Below are 18,666 nucleotides of genomic sequence, written 5' to 3' on the forward strand. Positions count from 1 at the left end.
TGAAAGATGACAAGGAAAACTGGTGTCCAAGGAGATAAAACTGTCCTGCCTCCGCTTTGTCCAGCACAAATCTCACATGGAGTGATCGAGTTTAAACCACGGAACCCAGCGGTAAGAGGCCGGTGCGCTGCCGCCTGAGCCACGGAAGCTTATTTTAAAACAACAAGAGTAGTTTTATTCAGGGAAATAATAATAGTGTTGTTGCCTCATTTAGTTCTATACCTCTTATCTTTAAATCGCTAGAAACTGATTCTAACCATCGTCATCTTGGTCTCTCTCTAGTTCTCTTACCCTCCATAACAGAGTCCATTATTCTCCTAGGTAACCTATCCTCCTCTATTTGCCTCACATGACCCCACCACCGAAGCCGGTCTATGCGTACAGCTTCATCCATCGAGTTCCTTTGTAACTTAGCCTTTATCTCCTCATTCCGAGTACCCTCCTGCCATTGTTCCAACCTATTTGTACGAGCAATCAATCTCACTTCTTTCACGTCTGTTACTTCTAACTTATGAATAAGATATCCTGAGTCAACCTAGCGTTCACTCCCATAAAACAAAGTTGGATTGAAAACAGACCGATAATAATAATCATAATAATAATAGTTCGACTCCTTGGTTGAATGGTCAGCGTACTGCCTTAAGATTCAGAGGGTCCCGGGCTTGATTCCTGGCCGGGTCGGGTATTTTAATTGCGTCTGATTAATTCTTCAGGCTCGAGGACTGGGTTTTTGTGTTTGTTCCACAGAACTACCACAGAAAAACGCAAAAGTGATTACATCTCTCCATAAAACAAGGCAAATCCACACGTTCACAAATATTAGCAAAATGGAGATCACCCAGGCTTCGACAGGGTGAATTCCAAATTGACCCTGTCGCTATTTCACAGAAAAACACAAAATCAATTCTTAATGTTAGAGGTCGTAAGGGAGCCTTTGAATTGGATCATTATCTTCGCCAAATAAAGATGAAATTCCAACACAATAGAAGACAAAAAAAAGCCCACCTAAAATTATTAAACCAGATCCAGGATACTTGGAACTCAAAAAAAAATCTTCATCCAAATAATCAGGAGAAATCAACAGACTGACAGAAAATAACAAAGAAAAATCTATGACAAACCCCTCGCACTGGAAACATCGCTGGTGGGACGCAATTTGTGATCAGGCAATTGGCAACCCCATAACTGCGCGGAAGAAGTTAGAAGTCACAAGACCGAGGAAAACTGGGAGAACTTTCTTCAAATTCAAAAGCACGACTCAACAATAATTACCAAAGAAAAACGAGGATGTGATAACAACCAACTCCGCGAAATTCAGCAGGATTTCACAAAAAATCATACAAGATGTTTCTACAAGACGTTTAGAGAGAATCTACAGGGATATTACGTGCTTAGCCTGTACTTCAAAAAACCCGACGGATCATTGGAAACCAACACAAAAAATAACTGCGAAATCTTAGCCCAATACTTCGACTCCCTTCTTAACTGCGAACCACCCCAAGCAAAACTTGTCTTCACCCATCCGGTGTTCACACACCCCGATCTCGAAGAAATTGAAGAGATCATCAAACAACTTAAAAACAACAAACTACCAGGAGAAGATGGGATCATTGCTGAACTTTGGAAACTAAACGATCTTACACTAACGCAGAAACTTCATAACATAATTTTGGACACATGGACGACAGAGCGTATACCAGAAGACTGGAAATGTGCTCTAATTAATCCCTTACACAAAAAGGGTGATAAGACGGACATCAACAACTACATAGGAATCTCCTTGCTCCTGGTTGCTAACAAAATCCTCTCCAAAGCACTTTTAAACAGGATAGAACTCTAAGCGAATCCACTAACTGGTGACTACCAAGCCGGATTCAGAAAAGGGCGATCATGTGCTGAAGAGATCTGGAGCTTGAAGACGATACTACAAATGACGAAATGCAGAAATACAGTAATTACATTTATCGACTTCAGAAAGGCATTTGACTCAGTAGGCCGTGAAACCCTCTTCAAAATCATAGGAAGAATTCGGGATAGAGAGAATGACTCGATATATCATTGAACAGGCACAGGAACAGTGTCCAAAGTGAAATTCATGGGCGAAATATCGGAAATTAAATAAAAACTGGAGTCCGACAGGCGGACGGACTATCCCTTATCCTTTTAAATATTATCCTAGAAAATATCATTAAAGAATGGGAACCTCACGCAAGGGGCATCCAAATAGGTATAAACAAATGGAACCGAATTATAGTCAAGTATCTCGCTTTCGCGGACGACATTGCCATTATTACAGACAACAGAACTGAAGCGATACACGCAGTGGAAAAACTACATGAAATTGGGCAGAAAACCAAACTACAAATCTCTTATGAGAAAACCCAGTATATGGAAAGACGGCTAGAAAATGAATTCCCTTTAATCCCACAATACGGTAAAATCACACAAGTAAGTCATTTTGAATACCTTATACAGTCCTCGGCACCAAACCGGATCACCAATGAACAAATAATCACCAAGCTACAGAAGGCCTATAAGCTAACGTGTGCTCTCTAGAACAAGAAAAGCATTTCGATAGATGCAAAATTACGGCCCTATAAAACAGTATTTCTTCCAGAAGCAATCTATGTAGTCGAAACAATGGTGATAGACGGTCATTCTAAAATTAAGGGGCCGATGACCTTCGATGTTAGGCCCCTTAAAACAACAAGCAAGCAAGCTAAAATTAAGGCCATAGGAAAAGAGAAAAGCCAATGCCAGTGGCGGCTCGTAACAAAATTTTCACGGGATTTTCAGCAACAATTTTGTTCGCGCCTCAAATGTACCAAAGTAGAATGTAAATAAGTACAAAACAACATACTTAAATCATTTCACTAAAAGTTCCTTCTCCACTCATATTATAGTACAACCACTGCAACCGAGGCTGCATTTTTCCTAGATTAATCTGTAAGTGTTCAACAAAACTAAAATTACCACTGCCGGATTGAGTAGCTCAGACGGTTGAAGCGCTGGCCTTCTGAACCCAACTTGACATGTTCGATACTGGCTCAGTCCGGGGATATTTGAAGGCGCTCAAACACGTCAGCCTCGTGTAGGTGAATTGACTGGCACGTAAAATAAATCCTGCGGGACTAATTTCTGCCACCTCGGCGTCTCCGAAAATCGTAAAAATAGTTAGTATGACGTAAAAAACATTATTATTATTATTATTATTATTATTATTATTATTATTATTATTATTATTATTATTATTATTATTATTATTATTATTGTACCGGAAGTACACCTACTCCGTGCATTTGAACTGAGCCCCTTTTAGAAGGCCATCTGTAACGTGTACTTCGAACTGTGTACTGGAAGAAGTTTGAACTTTTATCGTCAGATGTCTCTACTGTCGACTTGTGTGCCCCCTCTGGTAGGAGGATGGACAATTAATTTTCAAGAGAATTTTGGTATTCATAAGTTCTAAACTGTCTTGTTTATAGATTGTTTTCGGTGTTCTATGATTATTAGTACTTCTATATCTTCCCGCCTTCTTAAAACATTAGCCAATCAGGAATTTTGTACATTTATTAAATCAATCAATAGAAATTGTGGATGTGCAAAGGCCTTTGGCCCAGAGAGTTCTGGAACCTTCCTCTCCGTTATAAAAGCTGGGACCTTTTGGGCCATGCTGTCTTTCGATCGCTCCAGTCAAGAGGTTTAGTGTGTGTTCCTAGAGGAGGTGGGGGGAAAGCCTTGCCCATCACCGGAAGGCCCACCAGCTCAAGGTAATGGCAGACATCTTTTAGTCATGTAATAGTCTCAGAAAGCTACCTTGGGGGAAGGTTGCAAAATACTTTCTTTTGTGTAAAACTCAAGCTTTCAATGTAAACTTTCAAATCAGTCTAAATACGTTATTTTATTTTAGAGAATAAATAGTGTGAACCCTCTTTTAATTCCTATTCAACTTGGTATTGAGGTGACTATGATTTCGTAAACTTTAAAATTTATCTCTTCCGTTTGTAATTTAAAATTTTCTCTCCATCTCGACACCTCCGTAGTATAGGCTTAGCCTCTGTAACTTCGGGGCATAAGCCCACATAGGGTTTTAAGAACTTTCAAGTGAAGTTCAAAGGAGTGCAAGTTTTCGCCTCCTAACATTTTAGTTTACGGCCGTCATATTAAATCTTTCCTTTTTTCACTAAGGCCAGGTAGAATTGGCACTTATTGCCTCTCTTAATGTTTAACTATTCTTATTTAAATGTAACTTGCATTATCGAGCGAATAAGGCAGTGGAAACTGGTTGTATTCTACCTAATATAAAAGTTAAATTGTGCCTTAGAGAGGCTTGAATCTTGTAAAATTTTGGAGAGTAGTCTCCTCAGTAACTGTGTGTAGCAAAGACGCTCTTTCGAATGAGGTAAATTTTGGAGCCCCATCTCCTTATTTGTGATTGGTTGGAGCAGTAGTGCTCTTGGTAATAGTGTAACGTTTGAGTGACCCAACTCATTTCTTTAAAAATCATTATAATTGTTGAACCTCGGTTTCAAATAACTTCGTTATAAGAGCTGAAGAGCTCCCCTTCTGTCTATCCAACTGTTATTTGTTATTGTTTAACAAAGTTTAACATTTTAAAAAAGTAAGAAATTAAATTTCAGATTTTATTGTTTTAAATTAAGATTTGATCTTTTCTCTATCTACCCATTCATGCCCGCATCTTCTTACACCTCTGTGCCCCACGGAAAGTCCGTATCAAGTGGTAGCAGGGCTCAGCCCAGGTCAAGTCGGGCACCGAACTATCTGAGAAGGAAAGACCCTCTAATATATCTTTCGTAGGTCCAAAGGAATGTCCCAGAATCGCCTCTGAGGCCTCAGGATTTGTGCCCGTCCTCAAAATCGAGATAAATAATGAGCCAGTCACGGTTCTGTTAGGCTCAGGAAGTGCTGACTATCATTTCTGAGGAGTGCTATGCTAAATTCAAAGTTTGTTATAAATTTCTTGACTATTATTTATCTTCTGGCAAATGTGTTTCGGCGAATTCTTCACCCTTAGAAATTCTGGGATTTATTCATGCTAAAGTTCGCATTTCTAAATTTACTTGGGAAATTAAGTTGTTCGTTGTCAAACATGCTCTGTGGTATTCGGGGGCAGATTTCATGTCGCACTCTGGTCTCGTGCTCGATCTTCAGAGCAAGTCTTGCACATTCCAGTTTGAACGCAATTTACACATTCCCCTCTTAAAATGTAATTCTGCTTCATCATCGTCAATTTCGCCTACCAAGAGTGAGATGTCGTTAGACCTTAGACATCTACCTGAGGACCGGGCTGAGAGTATTCGTAAGTTATGTCAGTCTTTTCCCAATGTATTTTCGGAAATCCTTGGTGTCACTGACCTAATTGAATATAAGACTGAGGTAACTGATTCGATCTCTGTGAGGTTTCCTCCATATAGGCTATCACAACCTAAAATGAAGGCTCTTAAGGAGATTATTGATCGATTGTTGAAGGATGGCATTATTCAACCTTCAAAGTCGGCGTATTCATCGTCCATTTTTCTTTTACCGAAACCTCAAGGTTGTTTCAGGCCTGTCATTTATTACAGGGCGTTAAACCATAAGGTCGTATTGCAATCAGTTCCCCTTCCTGATTTGCATTCATGTTTCTCTTAGTTTCGTAAGGCTAAGTTCTTCACCATCCTAGATCTTAACCAAGCGTATAATCAGATTCCTCTGGCGGAAGAATCGCAACATCTGACTGCTTTCGCTACAGATTGGAACTTGTATGAATAAAACCGTGTGCCTTTCGTGCTCCCTACGGGCGCGGCTGTTCTTACCAGACTGCTGGATAGGGTCTTCTCCGATATCAAATTTGAATATCTGTACTTACCTTCATGATGTCGTGATTTTTTCTGAAACCTTTGAAGAGCACTTAGATCATTTTAATGAAGTCTTAAATCACCTTTGTAAAGCCGGATTCATTGCCATTGTGAATTTCTTCAGGAAATGTACTTCCAACTTTGCTAATAGGGCGGTGCCCTAATCCTACTTCGTAGTGAACTCATGACCTTTGTGCCCTAAGAATATTATGTATTAAATTGTCAATTGGAATAAGAAGTTCGATTTCTCGATATCACGGGAGTGACACGTGGCGAGGGGATAGCTACTTTCCATCCCACGCTCTGGGATACATGACGTCATTCGCACGTGTCGACCGCGGAAGAATCTAAGTCATTTCGGTGGATTATTTCAGAAAGACGCGCGTATCTCGCTTACCCACGCCAAGTCGACAAAATATAGTGCCTATCAAATGAGGTCATTTATCCAGCTAATTGAATATGTATAAAATTTAAATGTCCATGAACACTACCGCCGGCAATGTAGCAAGTATGTGGTTACCTTCAAAACTCTTGTAATTACAGTTCAGTTAAGTCAGAAAAGTTACGAAAATTCTCTTGGCGGCAAAGTAAAATGCCCGGAGAGAGGGGTTAGTTTCTATAAATAAGAAGGGACGCCATGATGAAGCCCCCGCATTTTGTATCACGAGGCTGAAGACGGAGGGTTGAACTGCTCAGTAAAATCGAACGATAAAAGTAGACTAAGTCCAACCAATAGATTTTAGCCGATGTGGCTGGGGTCTTGACTCCATGTGGAGATAGTTTTTGTTCTTTAGTGGAATAATTGTACACAAAGGACGGTCAAGGTACCGAATAAATTTGTATTAATTGTGTGTGGTAAAGAAAGTAATTCGTGTGCGGGAAATAATTACAGTCCGTCGTGTGCGATCAACAAGAACAAGTGAAGGGCATTTTCTTTTTTTTAAATCTTTATTTCCAGGAAACCGGAAGAATATGATGATCTGTACAGCCAGAAATGTAAAAATTCCAGGGTCACAGGTGAGCCGTGAGATGAATGCTGGCGTGATTTAAGGTATGTGACTTACCATCTTACCACCTACTATATCTTGTTTCATGATGTCTAACTCATATGTATTTGTAGGGGGTATATACGACCTGGTCACCCCCATGTGGTTTTTGTAAATGTCAGAATACGACGAAAAAGGGTCATTTGTTTTTTATGTTTCACTTGGATAAAATTTTGAAGTCTTGCGAGTGCCGTATGATGTTGTAAAAAAGTTATTAAATAGGGTTTCGAAGTGATATCACGTCCAATGTAGATCGCCATTACCGTGTGTTTATTGCCTATATTTTGTGATGTCAAATTAAGATGTTCATTCGATGTAAAATTTTCAATTGGAATTTTGATGGAGTTGGTGCCAAAGGGATCCGTGGTTACCCATTTTCAATCGGATGGAAGCGCTGTACGTAGTGTTGAGTGACGCATGTCGATGAATTTGTCATGAGTGCAGTATATTCTATGTCCGTTTAAACCGTGTCTGAGTGACACTAATATCAGGAAATTTGTAAGTCATTTTCGTGAAAATCCAGTTATTAAAATACGATATCATTTTATGCGAAGTTATTCATTATTAAAGCACTGTGCGTTATTAGACGTCGTGGATTCTAGTAAGGATTTTTATTCCAGTTTTTTTTGTCAGTGATAGTCGTGAGTTTGGGAAACAGAGGCTAGTTTTGTCGTGTGAGTCGAGATGAGATTTGTGAATCAGGTGCTGGAGACCTGTCAATGAAGCCGGGACTTGTGGAAGCCCGAGGAAGATTTTATAATGTTGGGAATGAAAAGCAGAATACAAGAATCCGCGCCGGTATTAATTTGCGATATGTACAATTATTGTGGGACTTTTAAAAGTAAATCGATGTGCATATTTGGTTGGTAAGAATATATCGTATTTTGTAATTAGTCTTTTGCGAAGTTAAATGTTTAATTCTTTGAGGTCAGTCAGGCATGATGAACAGATGTTTCATATCGAGACTGACAGACAGAGAAGGGTTGTTTGTATCGAGACCGGCAGCTGATCGAGGGGGACAGTTGTATAATGGAACATGTAGTTGTTTACGTGTAGGATTGAGATTGCATTCGTGGCAACGGAGATAAATAATTATGGAATCTAGTTGAAATTTCCATCCGGGAATAACGTGCGAGTAGTTGGATACTGTGAATTTGTTTAATTGAGATCGTAATGTACATTTGAGACCGCGAACTTAGAGTATAATGAGCAAGGTTAGCCAATTTCCGGGTTTTCCAAATATAGAGCGGTGGTGGTGATGATTGTTTTGTCTGTGAGGGGTGCGCAAACTTTATAAAATGTTATGACGAGATATGACATCGTAATTATACGGCGAGTTGCTTTTGGTTTGTACGTAATTATTAGGGTTATCCAAGTGTTAATAATGGCTAGGGTTAGATTAGATTTAAAGTGTGAGGTCATGAAACAAGATATAAAACTGCACATGAATGATGTAATAGTTCTTTTCCAGCTATAGGAATCAACAGATAAACATCAAATATGATAAAACAAATTATGTCAAACTGTGTATGGATTTGTGAAGAAACCATTCGGCCGTGGAAATGGAATTTGTTGTTCTTTAAGATTTCATTAAATCATTTAAATTTATTTAATTATTAAATTCAGTGAAAACCGTATTTTGAAATAAGTTTAAAAATCAAGCGAATAACTTGAAGATGCATTCTGGAAATCGTAGTTTATTTTCTGGGGTATATGTAAATGTTAACGTAACGATTAAGGGGACATATCCGAAGGTAATGGATTTTACTGCCACAAAGTATTGTGAGCATTGTTGTTGTTGTTGTTGTTGCATTATTTGACTTTGATTGATTGAGCAGTTAAGGTGCTGGGGTTAGTAAAGTGGAAACTTTGGTCATCAACCGATGTAACTTAATTGTGTTTAGCCTTCAGCTTAGAAACTTGGATGGTCAGGGGGTCATCAACCTCAGTGACTTAGAGTAGGGCCATATGCCACCGTAGAATCATTTTTCCTTGCGGTCATCATCCACAATGACTTTAAAGTAACTTAGAAGTTTAGATGTCGGTCCATGACATAGTGGCAGGTCACATCGATTCAATTAAGGGTCCATGCCGTATAACCACTGTGTGGCACACGCCGATAGGTCTGCCTTAATTATACCCAGAGTCAAGAGTTCGTGTTACGAGGGCTGGAACATAAAGAATCACTATGATGGTACATGTAGTCTCACATGGAAGCCGAATTTAAGGATTTCCAGAATTTCCTTTCTTAAATTAATGATTGAGACAAGGGTTTCTTGTAAGGATGCCCATCAGGCAAAGGCTCACACCAGTGTTCTGACCCTCTATGTAAAAATAATTGCGGTGTCCAGTGGACGCGATTGAGTTCAATGATACCGTTGATAAATCATAAATGCTTCAGGAATTACTTGAATAAAAAGGAACATTTTTTAAACAAACCTTTCATTTCAGTAGATAGATTAGAATTACTGAACCCTACCTTTACCTCAGCAAGTGACGAAGAACCCGATACGACCCAAGAGACAGATCTCATGAACTTTTGCTGATAGGTAAGAAAGGTAGGTATCCTTCAGTATGGACCAAAGGGTTCAGTAGGAGTAGTGTTAAGATTGAATGGGGGCCATCGCAGCAAGCTGCGTTCTAAGACCTGAAATTAGCTCTCTTTTCTTTTATATAATTTTTAAATAAATCACTGTACGATCACAGACCGAGCGGTGTGGCTGCGCGTGTTAACGAGCAAAGCTGTGCAACCGGGAGACATTAGGTTCACTGTTGCTGTCCTGAGAATGATTCACTATGGTTTCCCATTTTCACTTGCAGGCAGATGCCTGGACAGTTCCCATTCACACGCCACAGCCGATTCTTTTAACCTCCTTTATTTCATCTCATTAGCTCCTCAAGTACAGCTGACATCAGGAAGGGCAGCCAGCCGTAAATTTCATCTAACCTCATCGCTTACCCCGTACCGGGAAACGAGGCGAGACTGAGGGATATACTGTACGCTCACAGAATGAAGGTCACATTTTCACTCTTTAAATCTACAGTTGTTTGTTAAAAATCTCTTGTCCCAATCATACCTCATGTTTCCATCCAACATTAAAACTAAAAGTAAGTTTAAAGTTACAGTAAGATCCAGCTTTTAAATTATTATTTACAGATAGTTTTAATTAACTTGTACTGCGAATTGTCTTTATTGTTAAGACTACATTAAAATATATTAATGAGATATGCTTCGCCCCGCTTTCGAAACATCTTCATTCACAAACAAGAACCATTAAAATACCAGGTGGCTCACGGACGGCCTACTTTCTACTTATAAATGTCCCGCATGCATAAGTGATGTGTAGGGTATCTACTAACTGATTTTAACAGGGGAACTACTGCCAGCGGGCAGGTTACGTCAGAATATGAAGAGATAAGAAACAGTCACACTCGCAGCATGTTACTCAGCGCTGCCGGTCGAATGCATCCCTTGCATTCGTAAACATCGTTTTCGACCGCATAGTTCTAGGTTGGTGTATGGTACAGCCGCACTATATTTGCTGTCTGCATATCGGAAATGGCTAGTGTGATCAGCAGCGGTGAATACGTAGACATTATTTTAAGCTGGACAAACTGGTCGGAATGCAACAGAAGCTCCAAACAGTCGTACGCCTTCTACACACATATTTCCCCGAACAGTATTCGTTTTTCTTCCATGCAATCATCTCTTTTATCGAGTTGAATGTCTACACGTGTCTAAATAAGTTATTAGATTTCATTTACTGCATCTTTTTTTTTTTTTTTTTTTTTTTTTGCTATTTGCTTTACGTCGCACCGACACAGATATGTCTTATGGCGACGATACTGCATCTTTGGCGTGTCTACAAACAGTAGCGGTGGTTAGGGGGTGGGGTGAGGAGGGACAGTCGCTCGCACCCGCACTTTGTAGAGTAAATATGACATTTATTCCATTTTAGCCAGCTGGAACTAGGAATTATTTTAAAAAAGCTATTTGTACAAGCCTTGTTGTCTTATATGCTAAATCTTTCCTTTATTGTATAGCGCTACGGCAAGTAGTGGAGACGTTGCATGTGCTGTGAGGAAGGGTAGTAGGGGTACAAATTTTTGCCGAGGCCGTGGCCACGGAGTTATAATTCACCTGCTTGCCGCGCGTATTCTTCAGTCTGGCAGTCTCCTTATTGTCTGTTATTTTCTTATTGTGTATTCAAATACTAAATGATTATTAATTGCACAATCATGCCGTACATCTATGTAATTGTACAGGGCGATCTGGTCGTGGGGTTACGGGCGCGCAGTTGTGAGCTTGCACTCAGGAGATATTGGTTTCGAATCCCATTTTCGACACCACTGAAGATGGTTTTCCGTGGTATCCTATTTTCATACAAGGCAAATGCTGAGCCTGTACATTAATTAAGGCCACGGTTACTTCCTTCCCATAAGTTCTATCTGTGTCGGTGCGACATAAAGTCAATTGTAAAAACAGATTGTAATTGTAATTTCAACGCGAGAGAATACCAACTTTGCATTCACTGGACTAAATTATTTCGTTTGTATTATGCTTTTTTATAAGTAAATGTAATTAATCAGCCCCGTGGATTAGGCCTATTCGTAATAATAGTTTTTTGAGATTTTGATTCAATGCTGTATAATAAAAATTTTCACCAGGTCTCACAAACATACTACGGGGCATTTACTTAATAAATAACATAACACAAAGAAATAACTTAGGAACGTTGGCATTAGCTCCTGTTGAAATACGATTACTACTGAATATCTTTTTTTTTTACAATTGGCTTTACGTCGCACCGACATAGATAGGATTTATGGCGACGATGAGACAGAAAAGGGCTACGCGTGGAAAGGAAGCGACCGTGGCCTTAAATAAGGTACAGCCCCAGCACTTGCCTGGACGTGTGAAAATGGGAAACCACGGACAACCATCTTCAGGGCTGCTCACAGTGGCATTCGAAACTACTATCTCCCGAGTGCAAACTCAGAGCTGCACGCCCGTAACCCCAACGCCACCTCGCCCGATATAATTACATAGAATTACGGCATGATTATGCTGTTAAAAATAATTTAGTATTTGAATACTCACTAAGAAACTAACAGACACTAAAGAGACTGCCAGACTGATGAATGCGCGCGACAAGTGGGTGAATTATAACTCGGAGGCCACGACCTCGGCAAACAATATACACCCCTACTACCCTTCCTCACAGCACAGGCAAAGTCTCCATTACTTGCCGTAGTGCTATACAAATTGGTTAGCGGCGACGAACAGCATTTTGTGCGTATTTCCGTCAATAATTATGTTAATAATTAAAGAAAATAAACGAAGGAATTAGCAGATAAGATAACAAGGTTTGTACAAACAGCTTTTTAAAATAATTCCTAGTTCCAGCTGGCTAAAGTGGAATGAAAATGTAATGTGTACTCCACAAAGTGGAGGGGGGGGGGGCGACTGTCCCTCCTCGCCGCACCCCCTAATCGCCGCTACTGTTTGTAGACACGCCAAAGGTGTAGAAAAGGAAATCTAATAACTTATTTATTTGTACACGTGTAGACATTCCACTCGATGGAAGAGTTGCATGTTTGAAACAAAATCTAATAATGTTCGGTGAAGTACGTATGTCTGTTTGGAGCTTCTGTTGTATTCCGACCAGATTGTCCAGATTAAAATAATGTCTGTGTATTCACCGCTGCTGATCACACTAGCTACTGCCGATATAGGTAAGGGTTATACTGCCCGAAGGCAGGTCCGAACCTCCGCAGAGGTGTTCCTGAGCCGGAGTTTACGTGCGGTAGGGTGGCCAGTTCCTTTCCGCTCCTCCATACCCTTACCCCCCAACAACAGCGTGTGGCAACCCATCCAACTCCTGACCACACCCAATGTTGCTTAACTTCGGAGATCTCACGGGATCCGGTGTTTCAACACGGTTAGGGCCGTTGGCACTGCCGATATGCAGACAGCAAATATAGTGCGGCTGAAGCATACACCAGCCTAGAAGTATGCGGTCGAAAACGATGTTTACTAATGCAAGGGGTACATTCGACCGGCAGCGCTGAGTAACATGCTGCGAGTGTGACTCTGTTTCTTATCTCTTCATATTCTGACGTAACCTGCCCGCTGGCAGTAGTTCTCCTGTTAAAATCAGTTGGCAGACACCCCACACATCACTTATGCATGCGGGACATTTATAAGTAGAAAGCACGGCGTCCGTGAGCCACCTGGTATAGTAAGGACATAGAACCATTAGATAAAAAAATGTTTGCATCTTGTTGCAACCCGACGTACTCATGAACCCATTTTCGAGATTTAAAACTCATTTTAATACATGAAGAAAGCAACGGGAAACTACCTCACTTCTCATTTCCCTAGTACGCCTCTTCAGTGATGCCTAGGCCATATATGACAGCTGTTGGCATAGCTGTGGAGGATCAAACCAGCCTTCGGACTGAATATCCAACATACATAATACATTTATGACTGAGCTCGAAAGCTGCAGTCGCTTAAGTGCGCCCAGTATCCAGCATTCGGAAGATAGTGGGTTCGAACCTCACTGTTGTTAGACCTGAAGATGGTTTTCCATGGTTTCCCATTTTCACACCAGGAAAATGCTGGGGCTGTAACTTAATTAAGACGACGACCGTTTCCATCCCATTCCTAGCCCTTTCCTCTCCCATCGTCGCCGCAAGACTATAACGCAAAAGGCCCGCCCACTGGTGTATGGCCTGCCTCTTACCCGGAGGTCGGTTCGATTCCCGGCCAGGTCAGGGATTTTTACCCGCATCTGAAGGCAGGTTCGAAGTCCAATCAGGCTATGTGATTACAATTCAGAAGCTGCCTGACGGTGAGATGGCGGCCCCGGTCTAGAAAACAAAGAACAAAGGCCGGTAGGATTCATCGTGCTGGCCAAACGATACCGCGTGATCTGCAGGCCTTCGGGATGAGCAGCGGCCACTTGGAAGTTGATACCTGAATCTCACAAGTGCAGGAATTGCACGACAGATGTTAGTACAATCTCTATAAATAAAACGTATGTCTTGTCTGACCATTAGAAAAGATTCATACCAATTTTTCTTTCTTTCTTAATCCGATTAACGTCCAGGATTGATTTTTACCCTCGGAGGGTGATGAATCCCATGAGTACCGCTTCTAGGGCAGTGTTCTGGAGCGAGAGACTTTGCGTCGGAATACAACTGGGAAGGAGGACAAGTATCTCGCCCAGGCGGGATCACCTGCTTTGCTGAACAGAAACCTTGTGGGGGGGGGGGGGATGGGAAGATAGGAAGGGATAGGCTAGGAAGAGCGAAGGTAGCGGCCTTTAAATTAAGTACCATTCCGACATTTGCCTGGAGGAAAAGTGGGAAACCATTCGAGGATGGCTGATGTGAGAATCGATCACCCCTCTACTCAGTAACCTCCCTAGGCTGAGTGAATCATGTTCCAGTCCTCGTACCACGTTTCAAATTTCGTGGCAGAGCCGGGAATCGAACCCGGACCTCCGGGGGTGACAGCTGATCACACTAACCACTGCACCACAGAAGCGAACACAAATGTTTCTTAAAATTAAATTTTGAACTCTTTTTCATATTACGACTCTTTTCTTCATAGAATCAAGTTTGAGCAAAAAAAAAAAAAAAAAAAGTCAACAACTGTTGATCGTATTAACTCGGTTATACGCCTCTTTAACATCCCGTCAATATCACTCTGAGTGGCTGAATTTTCTGTGTGGTTTTTTTAAGTACGGACGAAGATTTTTCTCCCATTGGTTTACGTGGCACTATTCCAAAAATGTATTGTACGATGTCATAGGACAGGGCTAGGGAGGAAGCAACGGTGGCTTTATTTCGGATACAGTCCCAATATTTACCTTGTGCAAAAATGGAAAACCGCGATAAACCATCTCCAGGACTCCCGACGGTGGGGTTTTACCCAAAGATTTTCAATGGGGTTCAATTCAGGTGATTTTGAAGGCCGATCGAGATGTAATAGGGTGAGGTTGTGTCTATACAACCAGTCACATTTGCGTCCAACCCGATGACCTTTGCTGTTGTTATCTTGAAAAACTGGGGTATCAATAGTGTTCCGAGGTATCTGTGGAACAGCAGAGGTGAAAGAAGGTGCGGGGGTGAACAGGTCTCAGAATACGAAATTAAAGTTAAGATAAAATTTAACAAGGTTATATTTTCTTAGCAAAATCAAGAAATAACAAGAATGGCAGGTACAGAGTAGCAAGGTAACAAATGTACAATTACAGTATTCACAGGATTTGGGCTTCGAGCCCCGGACTCACAATTCTTGAGCAATTAGCCCAACTTTACCCAAAAAAACAAGATTCGACAAAGGGGGAGAAGACCCCAATCATGTTCAGAAGCACTTGTTCCCAATTACAAGGTAAAGCCTCCTCGAGGCCCCCAAAATCAATTTCAAAAGAGCGATCCGCTCTCAAAGTTTAAGCCTATCAAAGGCCACACCAAACTCAACTTTCAAGCTGTCCTCCAAGGACATAGACACAGGGGTAAAAAGATACCCAACCTACTGAGGCCTATTAAGTGAAGAAACAGAAATATTACATGGCCTCGACAATACCAATTTGAGAGGAGGCGAAGCTGCACTCCTAATACATTTTGTTTAAAACCTACTTGGCACGTTAATGCAAGGGCTAATCCCATACTAAGGAGGTGACTTATATGAGAAGACAATTTACATTACGCTAGACAGGAAGAAACGGTTGAGAAAATAAGTTCACCTCGAAGCAATATGAGTGGGAGCTCGAGAGGGTTAAGCACTCTCTATCCCAATTTGTAGTTAAAACAGAAAGAATTGATACCGAGTGTCTTTACATTTTAAAGGAAAGTTACATGGAAAGGCTTCGGACCTGCCCCGAGAGTTAAACTGCTGAGCTGACAAGAAAAGAATTTATTAAACGGCCATTACCTTGTGGTTGAACTGCTGTCCGAAGAAAGAGGCGCTTCCCGCCCCCTGCTACGTACTTTACACACTGAAAGATGTTACTGAAGTGGCGCGGAGACCCGAAAATCAGCAGTTTATATACCGTCGTGGAAAGTTCGAGGCGTTTCGGGAATGAAAATACCCTCCCACAAAAATTTTATTGGCTGGGGTTAAGCAACATATCCAAGTTGAAGAAGATACACCTGATTGGTCATAAATTAATTAAAGAAATTCGGGATTGGTTAAATTCAAACCTGGCGGAAAGAAGGGGTTAATATTGCCAACATAAACAATAACTGAAAGAAATTTATCAAAGAACAAACTTATGAATTCAAATTTTCTCCAAAAACATAGTTCTTTCACTTCGCACCAGGGTGCATAATTGTATTTCTTCAGTAGTGCCATCTGGAAGAGAATGTCTACACTTCTTACTACAGGCAAAACAAAAATACATCGAAAACGACCCAGTTCAGAAACTTCAACATTTACAAGTAGTGACATCTTCGGAGAAACTCGAAAATTAACACAGTAGTTAAAGTTCAGGCTTCCTCCAGTAGGAGAGTTTCAACTGGCGCAAATTTTAAATTAGCGGCGCGGAGGTGTACCGCCCGGTACAAATAGTATACACAGCATGCAGATGTTGACTGAAAGGCAACACCTGATCATCCAGAATGTTTAAATAAACATGCTGGTTCATGGTAGTGGTCACCTCAATGAGCGGACATATTCCATGATGCGAGAAACACCCGCGAAACATCACAGACCCACCTCCGGCTTGAACACATTCAGGACGAAATGCTTCATTCGGCCTTCGGTGCAATCGACGACGTACGACATTGGAATAAGACAAAAAAAGTGATTCGTCAGACCACAATACGTTCAGCCAGTCAGCTACTGTCCATATTCGACGATGTCTAGCTCATTGAAGATGCGCAACTTTATGTGCATGTGTGAGCAATGGGCTCTTGCGATGTGACCGACTTCATTTCATGGAGTTTCCAGTCACAGTGTTTTCTCGCTAACAGGTTGGGATGGACTTTTATTCACTGACTGCAGCAATTCCTGGCGGGTTTGGAAACGATTTTGATTCATAAGCCATGAAACGCGTCTCCGGTCCTTCTCAGTCAGGATCCTTTCCGACCACAATTCTGACGTCGTGTTTCGTGGACACGTGCAGTACAGCACTGCTTGTAGATACGTTGACCACCCCGCTGTGAAACACCAAAAAATCCAGCAACTTCATGCAGCGTTTCTCCTTGGGCACGGCCAAACACGATCGCACATTTTTGCCACTCTGTCATATCCTTCGTCTACCCCTGTTGGCGTGCATTGTCTGTTTGAAACATCAATGTCTCACTGATCGCTACTGCTTTATGCTTAACATCATAACATGTTATTATCAATGCTGCTATTCTTACCTAGAAATGATTCTGGAGGAGAGATGTGTTCATTACGCCTGCCATGGTCCAACCTACCCGCATCGAGAAATATATTTATTTTTATAACCTAAAGTAGTGCTCCAGGCGTCATTATCAGTGCTTCTGCCAAAGGATCACGTGCAGTCGACGTTACCAACCACTGTAAAATAATGAAAAATGAAGAGGCCCGCGAAGTTTGAAAGTGTCATGGCGTCGGACGGTAACCTTACACTTTCTCAACTCCTCCTTTAATCTCTGGGCTTACGGCAAGAAAGAAAATGAATGAAAACCTACAACCTGTTTTCCAGTCATTGACCGGGCCAGGGATGCAATGAATGAAGCATATATAGTGTACCAGGAAAAGGTTTTTGGTAAGGGCATGAGTAGGACCTCAGGGAGTGGAACTTGGTTTTGGAGCCGATACAGAGTAGGATAGGCTCGCAGAGCGAATAATAGATGGTTAAAAAAATTTTTTATGACAATTTATTAATTCTTCACCCTGCAATATGATTATTGGACTCAAATTTGGCATTGAAATGAAAAGTTTGAACGTAATCTTCCTGAATTCTGTTCATGAAAATTAAATGAATATCACTGATTCCAAAGTCTTTCATGTGTGAGAATATGAGGTATTAGATTTTCACCTAAAGTCTTTCTAAATATAAGCACACACTTGTAATTGCAAATTGACATGAAAAATTAAATTTCTGTTAAAAGATTTCAGTTTTTCAGTTTGTAAACCTTGATGTATAGCACACTTGATGAGCCTAAAGTCTTTCTATGAAATATGAAAATTAAATTTGAAAATTAAATTTGAAAATTAAATTAATCACTTCTGAGAAATTATGAGAACTCTGAAATATTTGTTCACACGCGGCACTGAAGTTTCCACTGTTCAAAACCAATGAGAAAATTTTAGTCAGTTTGTTACTACTCACTTACTGAAAGAAATGTTGCTACAAATGTCGAAGGATGTATATCTGGAATGTTCCGTGTAGAATCAGGATCGGCGATGTTCCCTTAACACACCATGTTGACGTTCTCCGATGAGGTGATGATAGCTGGAACTGGATCGTGTAGAATTGCAGCTCGTTGAGGTGATTTTACGCACACGAAAAATTCACTTGGTCCGAGTAGTTATCACTGACACTGTCATTTACTGTTGAACACAGTTTATGGCATAATTGAACTTTAAGACGTTAAATGAATAATCACAGTCCTTTCTGTATGAAATACTATTTAAAGTCGTTACTGAAAACGTCCATAACAACACAGTTCACACTTGAAAAATGCAAATCATAGTCTATAATCACAGCCTTTGAACACGGTCATTCACTAAGGATTATTTTCTGATTAGCTGGTTATTATAACGTCATATTACC

The sequence above is a fragment of the Anabrus simplex genome, chromosome 6 (assembly GCF_040414725.1).
Source record: "Anabrus simplex isolate iqAnaSimp1 chromosome 6, ASM4041472v1, whole genome shotgun sequence".
NCBI lineage: Eukaryota > Metazoa > Arthropoda > Insecta > Orthoptera > Tettigoniidae > Anabrus > Anabrus simplex.